The sequence below is a fragment of the Trachypithecus francoisi genome, unplaced genomic scaffold (genome assembly GCF_009764315.1).
Source record: "Trachypithecus francoisi isolate TF-2019V2 unplaced genomic scaffold, Tfra_2.0 Lachesis_group3, whole genome shotgun sequence".
NCBI lineage: Eukaryota > Metazoa > Chordata > Mammalia > Primates > Cercopithecidae > Trachypithecus > Trachypithecus francoisi.
In genome coordinates this window covers 108671805-108689965 of record NW_022681468.1, presented here as the reverse complement: position 1 = coordinate 108689965, position 18161 = coordinate 108671805, and the positions used below count along the sequence as shown (strand labels likewise).

The window sequence follows — 18161 nt, the reverse complement described above, 5'->3', positions numbered from 1 at the left end:
CTCGCCCCCTGAGGACTTTGCGTCTTCGGTCTCCTTTTCTTTCCTGCATTGTCACTCTTCCCCTCTTTATGGACGGTTACTGCCGGCATCAAGCTGTCTTGATGCTTCCCGAGGGTGATACCATGGGAGTGTGTATGGATGGTGGAGTGGGTTTCACAGGGGAGTGCCCGAGGCAGTCTGAGAGTCCAGGGAGCAGACGTTTCTATGTGTGGCAACCAAGTCTGCAGTCAGAGAGTCTCTTCTGCATACCCAGTCCGTCCACGTGTCCTCCTCCCGTGGAGTCAGCTGGTATTTATCACATGCTTGTTATGAGCCAGGCTCCATTTTAGGGGCTGGGGACACAGCAGTGGACAAAAGCAACCAGTGTCCTACTATCTTGGAACTTAGAGTTTATCAGGGGATAGAGGGCCGGCTAGGGGCAAATCAATAAAGAATGTTTGGGAAGTGACAAGTGATTTGAGAATAAACAGGATAAGGAGGATGGAGAATGATGGAACAAAAGGGTGAGAGTGGGGTTGCTGTTTATATGAACTCACTGGGGAAGGTCAGTGTCAGGGACTCTCTTCCCCAGATGCTGCATCATCATTAGATCTTGGCTCCGACATCACCTCTCCCAGGAAGATTTGTTGACTTCCCTGACCAGGTCACCACCCTGCTGCCCCTATTGTAAGCTCTCGTAGCACCCAGTTTCCTCTCTTCTTAAGATGTATACACTTTCAGTTTTACAATTAGTTAAGTGGTTGTTTGTTTACAAGGCAGGTGAGCTGAGTTCACTCACTAAGCGTCTCTACTGCCTAGAAACGGTGTCAATGGTGGTTCAGTGAATGAATGGACAGGTGGCGGTGGCATCTCTTCCCCAGACCTACTCTTCTGGTTGGGTTTGTTAACTTGGTATATGATACTACTTACCTGGGGATCACTCTGAAGCTTTTCTTTTTCTCAGCCTTGGCCTCACAACACATTACTGGTCCTACTTCCCCTTCCTCTCTTTGTGAGACAAAGTAGCAAGTGAAAGAAGCCATGCCCGCTCATTTCTGCTTGCCGGCATAATTCCACAAAGCCCCGACTTTGTGACAATGTGCAGCGCTCCGGAAAGATGCTTTGAAGACAAAGCAGGCCAGAGCACATAGCACCCCCAGGTCTCTTGCCTGAGTCTCTGTTATCCCTACAAGATAAATGACCCTTATCCTTGCCTTTCCCTACACGTAAGACGATGTCTGCCAGGGTTAGTGAGGGAGGACGCCTCTGTAATCTCTAACCAGATGCACTCTCAGGCCCAAACCTTGATGTGATTCTGCTTCAATGTCACTTCTCAGCAAGTCTGGTGTGATTTTGCAGGTACCTGACCCCGCCACCTGCATTTAAGCCGTGGCTAAAACACTGTACCGAAAACTGATAGGACCACCTGAAGGGTGGCTCCTGGGCTGCCGGCCTCTGTCTACAGTCCTCAGGAAGGCTTCTGAAGAAAACCAACTTGAAGTCTTTAAAAGCTTGGCTCTTTTGCCTTTAGTCAACACCTTCTATCACTGTCTGAGTTAAAACCCTCATTTTTTTGAACCCCCTCTTCTCTGTATACATTTTCCAGATATATATATATTTTGGCCCTTCCTATATGTGGAATCACCAGGGCATTTTACTTCTAGTTGTGTCCCTTGTTAACACGAGAACTGGATTTGTCGTTGTTTGTTTGTTGTTGTGCATAGTTTGCTTAGAATGTCTTTTAATAGGAGAGGAGAGCCAGGCGCGGTGGCTCATCCCTGTAGTCCTAGCACTTTGGGAGGCTGAGGCAGGCGGATCTCAAGGTCAGGAGATTGAGACTATTCTGGCTAAGACGGTGAAACCCCGTCTCTACTAGAAATACCAAAAATTAACTGGGCAAGGTGGCGGGCGCCTGTAGTCCCAGCTCCTCGGGAGGCTGAGGCAGGAACATGGCGTGAACCTGGGAGGCGGAGCTTGCAGTGAGCTGAGATGGCACCACTGTGCTCCAGCCTGGGCAACAGAGCGAGACTCCGTCTCAAAAAAAAAAAAAAAAGAAAAGAAAAAGGAGAGGAGAAGCGATTCAGACTTAATGTGATCATTGATAAGCTAAGGGAATAAAGGGTAAATTAATGTGATGACCAGCAAGTCAACAATTGGAATAGTGGATTTTAAGAGCTTGGGGGCTGGGCATGGTGGCTCATGCCTGTAATCCCAGCACTTTAGGAGGCTGATGCCAGCAGATCACTTGAGTCCACGAGTTCCAGACCCTCATGGGCAACATGGTGAAACCCTGTTTCTACAAAAAATACAAAAACTAGCCAGGCGTGGTAGCACGCACCTGTAGTCCCAGCTACACTGGAGGCAGAACCTGGGAGATCGAGGCTACAGTAAGCCATGGTGGCACCACTGGTACTCCAACCTGGTCAACAGAGTCTCAAAACAAAACAAAACAAGAAAAGAAAAGGAAAGAAAAAAACAGAAAACAGAAAAAAAATACATCAGATGCAATGGCTCATGCCTATAGTCCTACCTACTCAGGAGGCTGAGGTGGTAGGATCGCTTGAGGGCAGGAGCTCAAGACCAGCCCAGGCAATGCAGAGAGACTCTGTCTCTTTTAAAAAAAAAATTAGCTGGGCATGGTAGTGCATGCCTGTAGTCACAGCTACATGGGAGGCTGAGGCAGGAGGATCACTTGACCTCGGAGTTGGAGGTGGCAGTGAACTACGATTGTGCCACTGCACTTTAGCCTGGGCAACAAAGTGAGACCTCATCTGTAAAATAAAATAAAAAACTAAATAACTAACTAACTAAATAAATAACTCTGTAAGTAAAATAAGAAATTTAATATGCTTTTAAATATTCCATTTAACATTCATTCTCTCCTCCATTTAACACTCTATTTTGCTAAGCAATCTAGGCTTTTAGAGCCAGACTATTATTAGTGGGCTTTTTTTCTATGACATTTTTTGAGGCTATAGTTAATGTCTACATTAAGCTAACATTCATATTAGCAGACATTATTTCAACACTAACTATTCATTTTACAGGTTTAACTTTTATAATATGTCTCTGCCGTTCTTGCAGTCTTTAATTTAATCATTTTTGGGGGTTGCATGGAGTGTGATGTGCATTGCAGCTTGGCCTCAGTTCTCCCCCGGCCCATCCACACCTCTGGCACAGCTTCATTGGGAGCAGAGTGCATTTCTCCTTGACCTTGGCCTTGGCCATGGGACTTGTGTTGGCTGGCGGTACATTGGCAGAAATGCTGAGTTTGAACTACAAAAGCCCTTAGCTGTTTCTACTTGCCCACTTCCCTCATCACCTGCTGGTCCCAGGTAGGAGATGAGAGACATGGAACAGACCTCCCAGCCCACCTACAGACCACAGAGAAAAACTGTGCTGTCCTGCTCCATCCCTTCTATATCTGCCAGGCCCAGCACCCACATATGCATGAGTGCTAACAAGTGACTGTGTGTGATGGTCAGTTTTACGTGTCAACCTGAGTGCACCACGGAAGCGCAAATTAAACATAGTTTCTGGGTGGTTCTGTGAGGGTGTTTCCAGATGAGATTTGCATTTTCACTGGTGGATCCAGTAAAGTAGATGGTCCTCCCCAGTGTGGATGGGCATCATCCAATCCATTGAGGGTCTGAATAGAACAAAAGATGGAGGAAAGAGGAACGAAATGTGCCCGTTCTTTTTGCCTCATTGCCCAAGCTGGGACATCTCATTGACCTTTTCCTGCCCTCAAGCTGGGATTTACACCATTGGCATCCCTGGTTCTCAGGCCTTTGGACTTGGACTGAATTACAGCACTAGCTTTCCTGAGTCTCCAACTTGCAGATGGTAGATTATGGGACTTCTCAGCCTCCATAATTGTGTTACCCAATGAACCATAAACCTCATTTTATGTCTGCCTATATCTATCTGTCTATTTCTATATCTGTATCTCCTGTTGGTTCTCTTTTCTGGGGAACTCTAATGCACTGTGGGTGGGGGTAGTTTATTATGAATTAATAATAGGCCAACAATACAGAGGAATTCCTAAGTCACTTTTTTTCTAGGAAGGATAAATAAATGTCATATTTTCGGTGCTCTTTCACATTAGAAAAATCTCATGCTCTCGTCTTGCAGCATTTAGCACTGTGGAGCAATACCATAATTTCACCTGTCTTTCACCCTTGACAGTTAATTTTATCCCAGCTTCCTTCCCCTCCAAACTGAGTGCTTGTACATTTATTTTTTTCTTTTGGATATGTCTGGGTATTAGTCTATTTTCATTGTCTTTGTCTTTTCAGTCTTGCCTTTTTTTTTTTTTTTTTTTTTTTCCGGTGCAGCAAATTGGGTGGTTTTTTTTTCTTTGTGTGTGTGTGTGTGTGTGTGTGTTGTTTTTTCTTTGACTATTATTCCTTCCCCATCCCCTCTCTTCTTTATTTCTGGGATTACTTTTGTCCATTTGCTGGAGCTCTAAATACCCAGTCTTATACCTTTATCCTTATACTCTTGCATTGGTTCTTTTCTCCTACATTGTGGGAAATGTGACTGTGTTCATCCTATTTTTCTGAGAACCCTATCTGTTCGCTCTGCCTACTGAATATTTTCTCTAACTTTCTTTTCTTCTTCTTCTTTTTTTTTGGTCTCCTTCTGTCTCCCATGCTGGAGTGCAGTGGCGCGATCTTGGCTCACTGCAACCTTGGCCTCCTGGGTTCAAGCAATTCTTCTGCCTCAGCCTCCTGAGTAGCTGGGATTACAGGTGCATGCCACCACGTCCAACTAATTTTTGTATTTTTAGTAGAGACGGAGTTTCACCATGTTGGCCAGGCTGAACTCAAACCCCTGACCTCAGGTGATCCACCCGCCGTGGCCTCTTAAAGTGTTGGGATTACAGGTGTGAGCCACAACGCCCGGCCTGTTTTTTCTAACTTTCCTCACCTCTGCATTTTAAAATTCAACCATGTATTTTGCATCTAAATCTTTCTTGTTGTCAGATTCTTTTTTCTGCATATGTACATACAAATTTTTCTATTATGTTTTATTAAAAAGAGAAATTAGAGACTTGGGGAAGATATTTTCCTATTTTTTAAAAAGTAAATCTGTTTTATGGGGGGGGGATTGTGTTTTTATCCATCAGATTGGCTCCTGCTTAGGGAAGCAGCATGTGTGAGGGTGAATGTCATAGACTCTGTGGCAAGACTAACCCCCTGAGCTTAAGGCCAAGTCCACCACGTGGAGCTATGTGACCTTGGGCAAGTGACTTAACTGCTCTGAGCCTCAGCTACCACATCTGTAAAATGGGTACCGGCTGTCATTGTAAACAGATGAGTTTAATATTCATGTAGACTTTAAAACAGTCCTGACTCTTGCATCACTACATCAGTATTTGATAAATGAAATGAAATGGTGGCATCTGTCCATTTTTCTCTTTGCTCATCTTCATTTTGCCCAGTACTGAGGGTTCATATGGGATCTCTCTGGCATAAAAGGGAAGGGGAAGCTCATGTTTTGTGTGCGTGTGTGTATTTAGGTTGCTTTTTGGAGGTCTGGTGGGCCAAGAACAGGAGTAGGAATGCAGAGCCTTGTGGCTGAGAAGTGTCCTCAGCAGGCTGGGCAGTTGCTTTTCTGATAGCTGTGGTGGCTCATGGTGAGGCGAATGGGACATCCTGCCTCAGCAGGGCCCCGCTTTACCCAGCTCATGCCTGCACAAGGGACAGGCTCCAGGGAGTCTCGTGGCCTTCACCATGAAAGCAGGCCCTGGGCTGTTCTGAAGACTTTGATCTGCCCCATGCCACCCTCACTCCAGTCTCCACTGTGCCCCTGTGGGAGGAGGAAGCTGTGGGTGGAGAATCCTGGACAGGTGGACACATTATTAGTCTCTAGCAACGCCTGAAGAAGTTTCCTTTCTTTCTGGCTTGTTGATGACACCATTTCATTTTTATCTGGTATAAATGCAGAATTTGTTTTTTTCTTTTAAGAACTTTAAAAAGTATATCTTAAAAAATTCAACAAGGATTTGGGAGGAAGCAGGGTTTACTCTCTGGATTCAATCACTATGTTGAAATGGAGTCTTCATAGTCTCCTAACTGGTCCTCCTGGTTCCAGTCTCTCTGACCCCTCTGTCTGTCCTCCTACAATTGGAAAGAACTTCTTAGTCAAGTCTGACATTGTGCCCCTTCTTTAGCAGCATCTACCACGTGGCAACCCAACACCCCTCAAGGACACCCACACTGCACTCTGACCTGCTGCAGCTCCTATCCTGCCATTTCTGTCTTGGTCCCTTCTCTCCAGGCACATGGTGTCACTGTGCCTCTTCATGCCTTTTTGACTTCTTGTGTACTCTCCCCTCTGTTGGAAATCCTTCCACCCATCCTGCCAAACTCCTACCCTGCCAGGGCCTCAGGCCAGGGAAGGAGTCTAGCCTGGGGCTTCCCATCCTGCAATGGCTCCTTCTTGAGTAACACTTAGTGTCTTGCAGTTGTTTAGCTACAAGCCTTTTCCCTCCATAGACTGTTAGTTCTTGGGGAGCAGGAACAATGCCCTTTTTACTTTTGGGCTCTTAGTACCTGGCATAGGGCTTAATACCTAGTGGATGTTTTCTGAGTACTTTACTGTCCCCTAGAGTCTCCAGTGTGAGCCATGCTGTTTTGGTTGCACCATCTGGCTTTCACTATTCCTGGAAGTAGGGATAAGATGATCTACTCCCTCTGACCACCGGGCCTCTTTCCTTGGTTAGTTTCCCCACTATTTTCTCTCTGGATCTAACAGAGCACCCCTCCTATGGAGGCTGGATAATGACCTGAGACCACAGGGATGCCCAATCACCAGAAGCCATTCCCCACAGAGAGTTTGGGAGAAGGGGGACTCATTTACAATTCCTGTGAAGGGCATCAGATGCACTGCTTTTCTGCAGCCCTGATGTCTGCATTTAACCCTCACCCTCACGATCTCTGAGGACACCTTCACCTGTCCATTTATGGAGCCCAAGCAAAATCAGAAAAGGAGAAGAATATTAGAGTATGATGTTGTCCTTCATTTTAAATGCAATTCATTGTTGCTTGTGTGTGGGGACAATAGCCCATCTCCCTGTGGAGGACCAAACAGAGGGTCATCACCCAGTGTGGGATGTGCAAATGGTCAGAGCTAGTTAATTGACATTGCTATGAGTTTAGGAATGAACGTTTGGGCTTAAGGTGCTGGTGCACAGGTGTATGTGAAAAGGTGAAGTCAAGGAAAAGAGAAGGCAGGCTGCATAGAAGCCAAGAGGTGGGAGCACCCATATGTCCTAGGGATGAATAGATAGACAAAATGTGGTAGATATTAGAAGACACAAGAGAATACCACTCAGCCTTAAAAAGGACATATGACATAAGCTATAATGTGGAAGAAACTTGAAGACATTATGTTAAGTGACATATACGAGTCACAAAAGGGCAAATACTATATGATTACATCACATGAGGCACCGAGAGTAGTTAAAGCCACAGAATGGTGGTTGTGAGGGCATGGGGGAAAGAGGGAATAAGGAGCTGTTGTTTAACAGGTACAGAGTTTCAGTTTTACAAGATGAAAAAGTTCTGGAGAGAGGCTGTGCGACAATGGAAATCTACTCACCGCTACTGAATAGTATACTTAAACTGGTTAGGATGGCAAATTTTATGTTACCTTTTTTAAATAGAAGATAAAAAAAATCAAGTAGGCTGATTTATTTTTTATTTTTATTTTTATTTTTATTTTTTGAGACGGAGTCTCGCTCTGTCGCCCAGGCTGGAGTGCAGTGGCCGGATCTCAGCTCACGGCAAGCTCCGCCTCCCGGGTTCACGCCATTCTCCTGCCTCAGCCTCCCGAGCAGCTGGGACTACAGGCGCCCGCCACCTCGCCCGGCTAGTTTTTTGTATTTTTTAGTAGAGACGGGGTTTCACCGTGTTAGCCAGGATGGTCTCGATCTCCTGACCTCGTGATCCGCCCCTCTCGGCCTCCCAAAGTGCTGGGATTACAGGCTTGAGCCACCGCTCCCAGCCAAGTAGGCTGATTTAGAGAGTGGGGCATGGCATATGATCAAGGAGTAAATATTTGAGAACTAGGAGGAACTTGGGGAATTATGCTGGGTCTTCAGTTTGTCTAAGGATGTGGGAAACTATTATTATTAGAAGTAATGACAACTTCTTACGGTAGCATGGTGCTGTAATGTTTACAAATGACTTTACTTCTAAGATCTAATTGTAAAATGTACTTACCTCTCTCCACAAAAGGTTCAACTCAGCGTACAAATATACCTATAAACTATATAATGTATAATAAATACATTTGTGTAAATATAAAATAAAACAGAGCTAAGGAAAAATGGAAATTCAAATAGAAGGATTTTCTACAGAGGGATTTTCTATTAGAACACATGCGTATTACTTGGGAAATAAGCTCAACTGCATATAACAGATGCCCCAAACAACAGAGATGTATAACAAAGATGCAGAATGACAGAGGCTTATTTTGCTCTCCATAAAGGTCTATTCCATTATGGGGGGTCTGGTCACAAAGCCATCATGCTAACAAGTCTCTCGTCAACACATTCTGTTGATGCTGTCCTGGGACTCGCTTTAACCAGTAAAATCAGGTGATGTTTCTAGACCTAGTCCTTAAGAGGCTTGGCAGCTTTCTTTGTCACTATTCTGGGATCCAGCTCCATATAAATAAGCTCAGACAAGATGATTGAATGATGAGAGACTGCAGAGAGAGGCGGGGGGGGGAGAGAGAGAGAGAGAGAGAGAGAGAGAGAGAGAGAGACCCAGAGAGCTCCGACCTATTCTAGCCACCCCAGCTAAGGCACCAGATTTACCTACTAGCTAAATGTAAATGCATGAGTGTCTGCTGTCCATACCACATTCTGCAGAACAACCTAGCTGAGCCCAGCCAATCCACTGAACTGTGAGAAATATTAAATTCTTGTTTTAAGCCACTAAGTTTTAGAGTGGGTTGTCACACAGCAATAGACAGTTGTTAAAGGAAGAACAAATAGTGGGGTACAATTAGCACTCTCAGCCATAACATTTCATGATCTCTTCTGCACTAAATAACTGCCTGGGGTAGATAGTTCCTATGAGAGGCCACACACCTCAAGCTGATAGTTTACCACGACCCTGAGTCAGCTGCAGGTATGAAGCAGCCGCCCTCACACAAAGTCCCTGGTACATCCCTCAGCAAACATGCATTTGAGGACTAGGAACGAGTTCCCAGATGTGTGATGCAAAAAGGTGTCTGGTGAGCAGATTCTGACTTGCCTTGATGACTTTCCACTAAAATACTTGCAGACTAAACCAGAGAGATCAAGAGAACCCAGCACTAACCACCCATCAAGAAAATAGGTCTGAAGGTCAACCTATTTCTAAAGTCTACAAGGAATCCCAATATTAATAAGTATAAGTGGAAGGGGAAAATAAACTTGTTAAAAAAAAATCCTGGCCAGGTGTGGTGGCTCACGCCTGTACTCGCAGCACTTTGAGAGGCCAAGGTGGGTGGATCACGAAGTCATGAGATTGAGACTATTCTGGCCAACATGGTGAAACCCCCATCTCTACTAAAATACAAAAAATTAGATGGGTGTGGTGATGTGCACTTGTAGTTCCAGCTACTCAGGAGGCTGAGGCAGGAGAATCGCTCGAACCTGGGAGGCAGAGATTGCAGTGAGCCGAGATCGCACTACTGCACTCCAGCCTGGCAACAGACTGAGACTCTACCAAAAAACAAAACAAAACAACAACAAAAAAATCTTAAGCTGCTTCTGGGGGACACCTTCTAGGGCAGTGGGAAGATTCTTCGCTGAGGTTGAGAGTTCTTTTATTTAAGCCAAGATCTTGTGGGCTATGTTAGGTTTTGCAAAGCCTGGATGAGCCTGCCCTGTGACAGCAGAAATGAGGAGGATTAAGGAGCCTGTGGGAAAGTCTTTGGGGAGACAGGGATTTGAAAAACAGAGGGAAGTGGTGATGTCAAGACAGAGAAAGAGCAAGGTAGACAAGGCCCAAATTCTGGATGAGAAACACCCTGTGTCAGGAGTCGCTGAAGAATCTTAGAGCAAGAATACAATATTCTGTTTGAGTTGTTCACTTTTGCAGGAAGCAGTCTTCCCTTCCACACCCCAAGCTTACAGGGAAAGCCTACTGAATATGGACTAGGTTCAGGTCAACTACACATTAGGGAAGAGAAGCAGGAGTGGGTGATCTCTCACTGAAATCAGAACAGCTTGGAGGGAGAGGAGCGCTGAAGCAGGTAAGGAGCAAATGTCAGATCAGTTCATTAAGGAGCGGCAGATCCAGTCAAAAAAGGCTCAACCAGTCAAAAAAGAAATAGGCAAGAAAGTGGAGACTTCTAGGTGACCTGAGGCAGATGCAGTGGAACTGAGGAAACGCCCAACCAGGGCTTCCTTCCAGTAAACTGAGAGCTCCTAAAGAGGCAAACACTTTCCACTTCTCCCTGTCTCTGTGGCATGTGACCAGAGCCTCTACCCAACCAGCCATACCCTCTGGCAGGCTTTCCTTTGTCCACAGGTGCTGTCAGGGAGGTGGCCTGGGTCCTAGCCTAATTTTTGCCATAATTCTACATCCATTATCTTCAGAGCACTGAAGGAGGTGCAGGAAGTGCAGAAAATGCAGAAAACAAAAGAAATGCAGTGAGGAGGGGCCCGGCATCTGCACATTGCATTCACTGCTGTCTCCCCAAGGAAAGCTCTGAGAGCTGGACTGGAGATTGGAAGCATTTGGAAAGAAAAAGATTCTTGGATCCCGGAGGAAGATGGCCAAATAGGAGCAGCTCCAGCCTCTAGCTCCCAGTGCGAGTAACACAGAGGACGGGTGATTTCTGCATTTTCAACTGAGGTACTGGGTTCATCTCATTAGGGAGTGCTGCACAATCGGTGCTGGTCAGCTGGTGCAGCCTGGCCAGCGAGAGCTGAAGCAGGGCGAGCCATCACCTCACCTGGGAAGCACAAGGGGGAAGGGAATCCTTTTCCTAGCCAAGGGAAACGGAGACTCACAACACCTGGAAAATCGGGTAACTCCCACCCCAATACTGTACTTTACCAAGAGTCTTAGCAAACGGCACACCAGGAGATTATATCCCACACCTGGACAGGAGGGTCCCATGCCCATGGAGCCTCCCTTGTTGCTAGCACAGCAGTCTGAGATCTAACTGCAAGGCAGCAGTGAGGCTGGGGTAGGGGCGCCCACCATTGCTGAGGCTTACACAGGTGAATAAAGCCACAGGGAAGCTCGAGCTGGGTGGAGCCCACTGCAGCTCAAGGGGACCTGCCTGTCTCTGTAGACGCCATCTCTGGGGACAGGGCATAGCTAAACAAAAAGCAGCAGAAACCTTGGCAGAGGTAAATGACCCTGTCTGACAGCTTTGAAGAGAGCAGTGGATCTCCCAACATGGAGGCTGAGATCTGAGAACAGACAGACTGCCTGCTCAAGTGGGTCCCTGACCCCTGAGTAGCCTAACTGGGAGGCATACCCCACTAGGTGCAGACTGACACCTCACACCTCACACGGTGGGGTACACCCCTGAGATGAAGCTTCCAGAGCAAGAATCAGACAGCAACACTCGCTGTTCAGCAATATTCTATCTTCTGCAGCCTCTGCTGCTGATACCCAGGCAAACAGGGTCTGGAGGAGACCTCAAGCAATCTCCAATAGACCTACAACTGAGGGTCCTGACTGTTAGTAGGAAAACTAACAAACAGAAAGGACAACCGCACCAAAACCCCATCAGTTCGTTACTGTCATCAAAGACCAAAGGCAGATAAAACCACAAAGATGGGAAAAAAGCAGGGCAGAAAAGCTGGAAATTCAAAAAATCAGAGCGCATCTCCCCCTCCAAAGGAACGCAGCTCATTGCCAGCAATGGATCAAAGCTGGACAGAGAATGACTTTGACGCATTGAGAGAAGAAGGCTTCAGTTGATCAAACTTCTCAGAGCTAAAGGAGGAACTACATAACCAGTGCAAAGAAACTAAAAATCTTGAAAAAAGAATGGAAGAATGGATAACTAGAACAATCAATGCAGAGAAGGCCATAAACGAACTGACAGAGATAAAAATCATGACATGAGAAATATGTGACAAGTGCACAAGCTTCAGTAACTGACTCGATCAACTGGAAGAAAGAGTATCAATGAATGAAGATCAAATGAATGAAGCGAAGTGAGAAGATAAGTCTAGAGAAAAAAGAGGAAAAAGAAATGAACAAAGCCTCCAAGAAATATAGGATTATGTGAAAAGACCAAATCTATGTCTGATTGATGTGCCTGAAAGTGAGGGGGAAAATGGAAGCAAGTTGGAAAACACTCTTCAGGATATCATCCAGGAGAACTTCCCCAACCTAGTAAGGCTGGCCAACATTCAAATTCAGGAAATATAGAGAACGCCACAAAGATACTTCTTGAGAAGAGCAACTCCAAGACACGTAATTGTCAGATTCACCAAAGTTGAAATGAAGGAAAAAATGTTAAGGGCAGCCAGACAGAAAGGTCGGGTTACCCACAAAGGCAAGCCCATCAGACTAACAGCAGATCTCTCGGCAGAAACCCTACAAGCCAGAAGAGAGTGGGGGGCCAGTATTCAACATTCTTAAAGAAAAGAATTTTCAACCCAGAATTTCATATCCAGCCAAACTAAGTTTCATAAGTGAATAAAATCCTTTACAGACAGGCAAATGCTTAGAGATTTTGTCACCACCAGGCCTGCCCTACAAGAGACCCTGAAGGAAGCACTAAACATGGAAAGGAACAACCAGTACCAGCCATTGCAAAAACATGCCAAAATGTAAAGACCATCGATGCTAGGAAAAAACTGCATCAACTAATGAGCAAAATAACCAGCTAATATTACAATGACAGGATCAAGTTCACACATAACAATATTAACCTTAAATGTAAATGGACTAAATGGTCCAATTAAAAGACACAGACTGGCAAATTGGATAGAGTCAAGACTCATCAGTTTGCTGTATTCAGGAGACCATCTCACATGCAGAGACACACATAGGCTCAATATAAAGGCATGGAGGAAGATCTACCAAGCAAATGGAGAACAAAAAAAAAGCAGGGGTTGCAATCCTAGTCTCTGATAAAACAGACTTTAAACCATCGAAGATCAAAAGAGACAAAGAAGGCCATTACATAATGGTAAAGGGATCAATTCAACAGGAAGAGCTAACCATCCTAAATATATATGCAACCAATACAAGAGCACCCAGATGCATAAAGCAAGTCCTTAGAGACTTATAAAGAGACTTAGGGCCAGGTGCGGTGGCTCATGCCTGTAATCCCAGCGCTTTGGGAGGCCGAGGCTGGCGGATCACGAGGTCAGGAGATCAAGACCATCCTGGCGAACATGGTGAAACCCCGTCTCTACTAAAAATACAAAAAATATTAGCCGGGCGTGGTGGCGGGCACCTGTAGTCCCAGCTTCTAGGGAGGCTGAGGCAGAGAATGGCGTGAACCCGGGAGGCAGAGGAGCTTGCAGTGAGCGGAGATTGCGCCACTGCACTCCAGCCTGGGCGACAGAGCGAGACTCCATCTCAAAAAAAAAAAAAAAAAGAAAGAAAAGAGACTTACACTCCCATACAATAATAATGGGAGACTTCAACACTCCACTGTTAACATTAGACAGATCAACGAGACAGAAAGTTAACAAGGATATTCAGGAATTGAACTCAACTCTGCACCAAGTGGACCTAATAGACATCTATAGAACTTTCCACCCCAAATCAACAGAATATACATTCTTCTCAGCACCACATCACACTTATTCCAAAATTGACCACATAGTTGGAAGTAAAGCACTCCTCAGCAAATGTAAAAGAACAGAAATTATAACAAACTGTCTCTCAGACCACAGTGCAATCAAACTAGAACTCAGGACTAAGAAACTCAATCAAAACCGCTCAACTACATGGAAACTGAATAACCTGCTCCTGAATGACTACTGGGTACATAACAAAATGAAGGCAGAAATAAAGGTGTTCTTTGAAACCAATGAGAACAAAGATACAACATACCACAATCTCTGGGACACACGTAAAGCAATGTGTAGAGAGAAATTTATAGCACTAAGTGCCCACAAGAGAAAGCTGGAAAGATCTAAAATTGACACCCTAACATCACAATTAAAAGAACCAGAGAAGCAAGAGCAAACACATTCAAAAGCTAGCAGAAGGCAAGAAATAACTAAGATCAGAGCAGAACTGAAGGAGATAGAGACACAAAAAACCCTCCAAAAAATCAATGAATCCTGGAGCTGGTTTTTTGAAAGATCAACAAAATTGATAGACTGCTAGCAAGACTAATAAAGAAAAAAAGAGAGAAGAATCAAATAGATGCAATAAAAAATGATAAAAGGGATATCACCACCGACCCCACAGAAATACAAACTACCATCAGAGAATACTATAAACACCTCTACGCAAGTCAACTAGAAAACCTAGAAGAAATGGATAATTTCCTGGACACATACACTCTCCCAAGACTAAAACAGGAAGAAGTTGAATCCCTGAATAGACCAATAGCAGGCTCTGAAATTGAGGCAATAATTAATAGCCTACCAACCAAAATATGTCCAGAACCAGAGAGATTCACAGCCTAATTCTACCAGAGGTACAAGGAGGAACTGGTACCACTCCTTCTGAAACTATTCCAATCAATAGAAAAAGAGGGAATCCTCCCTAACTCATTTCATGAGGCCAACATCATCCTGATACCAAAGCCTGGCAGAGACACAACAACGAAAGAGAATTTTAGACCAATATCCCTGATGAACATCGATGCAAAAATCCTCAATAAAATACTGGCAAACTGAATCCAGCAGCACATCAAAAAGCTTATCTACCATGATCAAGTGGGCTTCATCCCTGGGATGCAAGACTGGTTCAACATACACAAATCAATAAACGTGGTACGCAAATCAATAAACGTAATCCAGCATATAAACAGAACCAAATACAAAAACCACATGATTAACTCAATAGATGCAGAAAAGGCCTTTGACAAAATTCAACAGTCCTTCATGCTAAAAACTCTCAATAAATTCGGTATTGATGGAATGTATCTCAAAATAATAAGGGCTATTTATGAAAAACTCACAGCCAATATCATACTGAATGGGCAAAAACTGGAAACATTCCCTTTGAAAACTGGCACAAGACAGGGATGCCCTCTCTCACCACTCCTATTCAACATAGTATTGGAAGTTCCGGCTAGGGCAATCAGGCAAGAGAAAGAAATAAAGGGTATTCAGTTAGGAAAAGAAGAAGTCACATTGTCCCTGTTTGCAGATGACATGATTGCATATTTAGAAAACCTCATCATCTCAGCCCAAAACCTCCTTAAACTGATAAGTGAAGTCTCAGGATACAAAATTAATGTGCAAACATCACAAGCATTCTTATACACCAGTAATAGACAAACAGAGAGCCAAATCATGAATGAACTTCCATTCACAATTGCTTCAAAGAGAATAAAATACCTAGGAATCCAACTTACAAGGGATATAAAGGACCACTTTAAGGAGAACTACAAACCACTGCTCAGTGAAATCAAAGAGGACACAAACAAATGGAAGAACATACCATGTTCATGGATAGGAAGAATCGATATTGTGAAAATGGCCATACAGCCCAAGGTAATTTATAGATTCAATGCCATCTCCATCAAGCTACCAATAACTTTCTTCACAGAATTGGAAAAAACTGCTTTAAAGTTCATATGGAACCAAAAAAGAGGCTGCATCGCCAAGACAATCCTAAGTCAAAAGAACAAAGCTGGAGACATCACGCTACCTGACTTCAAACTATACTACAAGGCTACAGTAACCAAAACAGCATGATACTGCTACCAAAACAGAGATATAGACCAATGGAACAGAGCAGAGCCCTCAGAAATAATACCACACATCTACAGCCATCTGATCTTTGACAAACCTGAGAAAAACAAGAAATGGGGAAAGGATTCCTGATTTAATAAATAGTGCTGGGAAAATTGGCTGGCCATAAGCAGAAAGTTGAAAGTGGATCCTTGCCTTCTTATATGAAAATTAATTCAAGATAGATTAGCGATTTAAACGTTAGACCTAATACCATAAAAACCCTAGAAGAAAACCTAGGTAATACCATTCAGGACATAGGCATGGGTAAGGACTTCATGTCTAAAACACCAAAAGCAACAGAAACAAAAGCCAAAATCGACAAATGGGATCTAATTAAACTAAAGAGCTTCTGCACAGCAAAAGAAACTACCATCAGAGTGAACAGGCAACCTACAGAATGGGAGAAAATTTTTGCAATCTACTCATCTGACAAAGGGCTAATATCCAGAACCTACAAAGAACTCAAACAAATTTACAAGAAAAAAACAAACAACCCCATCAAAAAGTGGGCAAAGGATATGAACAGACATTTCTCAAAAGAAGACATTCATACAGCCAACAGACACATGAAAAAATGCTCATCATCACTGGCCATCAGAGAAATGTAAATCAAAACCACAATGAGATACCATCTCACACCAGTTAGAATGGCAATCATTAAAAAGTCAGGAAACAACAGGTGCTGGAGGGGATGTGGAGAAACAGGAACACTTTTACACTGTTGGTGGGATTGTAAACTAGTTCAACCATTGTGGAAAACAGTATGGCAATTCCTCAAGGATCTAGAACTAGAAATACCATATGACCCAGCCATCGCATTACTGGGTATATACCCAAAGGATTATAAATCATACTGCTATAAAGACACATGCACACGTATGCTTATTGCGGCACTATTCACAATAGCAAAGACTTGGAATCAACCCAAATGTCCATCAGTGACAGACTGGATTAAGAAAATGTGGCACATATACACCATGGAATACTATGCAGCCATAAAAAAGGATGATTTCGTGTCCTTTGTAAGGACATACGTGCAGCTGTAAACCATCATTCTCAGCAAACTTTCGCAAGAACAGAAAACCAAACACTGCATGTTCTCACTCATAAGTTGGAATTGAACAATGAGATCACTTGGACATGGGAAGGGGAACATGACACACCAGGGACTATGATGGGGAGGGGGAAGGAGAGAGCGATGGCATTGGGAGTTAAAAGTGATGTAAATGACGAGTTGATGGGTGCTGACGAGTTGGTGGGTGCAGCACATCAACATGGCACATGTAACAAACCTGTACGTTATGCACATGTACCCTAGAACTTAAAGTATATAAAAAAAAAAGGATTCTTCAGCACAAGGGACAGTAACTCTCAAAACCGAAAGGAATGTATGATGGGTTTCTCCTTAAAACCAGAAACAAAAGAAAGATGACTGTTATCAATACTTTGTTTTGAAAGTTCTCTATCAATCAGCTAAGAAAGTGAAAGAAGTGTGATCATGGAGAACGAGTACGAAAAAGTACCAAGACTTGCTGACAGGTAATTTAATTGCCTACCTAGAAAATTAAGAGAAGTAGAAAAACTAGAAGAGTTAATATGAAGTGACTGGTTACAAAATAAACATTCAAAAATCCATAGTTGTTCTAGGAATAACTAGATAGAAAATGTAGTAGACTCTATGAACAGATAGCAATGCAATTTAGAAAATACATAGGAGTAAATTTAACATGAAATTAGCTGGGTATTTTTAACAGTGGTATTTTTTTTTTTTTTTTTACAGAGGGACATAAAAATCTACTTGAATAATTAAAGAGATACACATAGGCAATGGAACAGTTATTGCCAAGATAATCAATTCCCCCAAAACTAATTTACAAATTGAATGTGATTCTGATGAAAACACAAGATTATTTTTTGAACTTGTGAAAGAGACCCTAAGTTCATTTGAAAGAATAAGTGCCCAAAGAGAGCCAAGAAATTTTTGAGGAAACAGAAATAATAATGCCAGTGTGTCTGGAGTTGGTTCCTTCTGGTGGGTTTGTGGTCTCGCTAACTTCAAGAATGAAGCTGCAGACCTTTGCAGTGAGTGTTACAGCTCTTAAAGGTGGCATGGACCCAAAGAGTGTGCAGCAGCAAGATTTATTGTGAAAAGCAAAAGAACAAAGCTTCCACAGCATGGAAGGCAACCCAAGCAGGCTGCAGCTGCTGGCTGAGGTCATCAGCTTTTACTCCCTTGTGTGTCTCTGCCTATGTCCTGCTAATTGGTCCATTTTACAGA

The 18161-nt window shown here is 43.7% G+C and overlaps 1 long non-coding RNA gene across 1 annotated transcript in view; it reads right to left on the bottom strand.

The window, feature by feature from the left end:
- Window positions 1-18161, bottom strand: part of LOC117071580 — an 89130-nt gene that overhangs the window by 17251 nt on the left and 53718 nt on the right. The window contains exon 2 of the long non-coding RNA XR_004432363.1: window positions 8211-8249. This is a non-coding gene — a long non-coding RNA (uncharacterized LOC117071580). The remainder of the gene's footprint in view (window positions 1-8210; window positions 8250-18161) is intronic.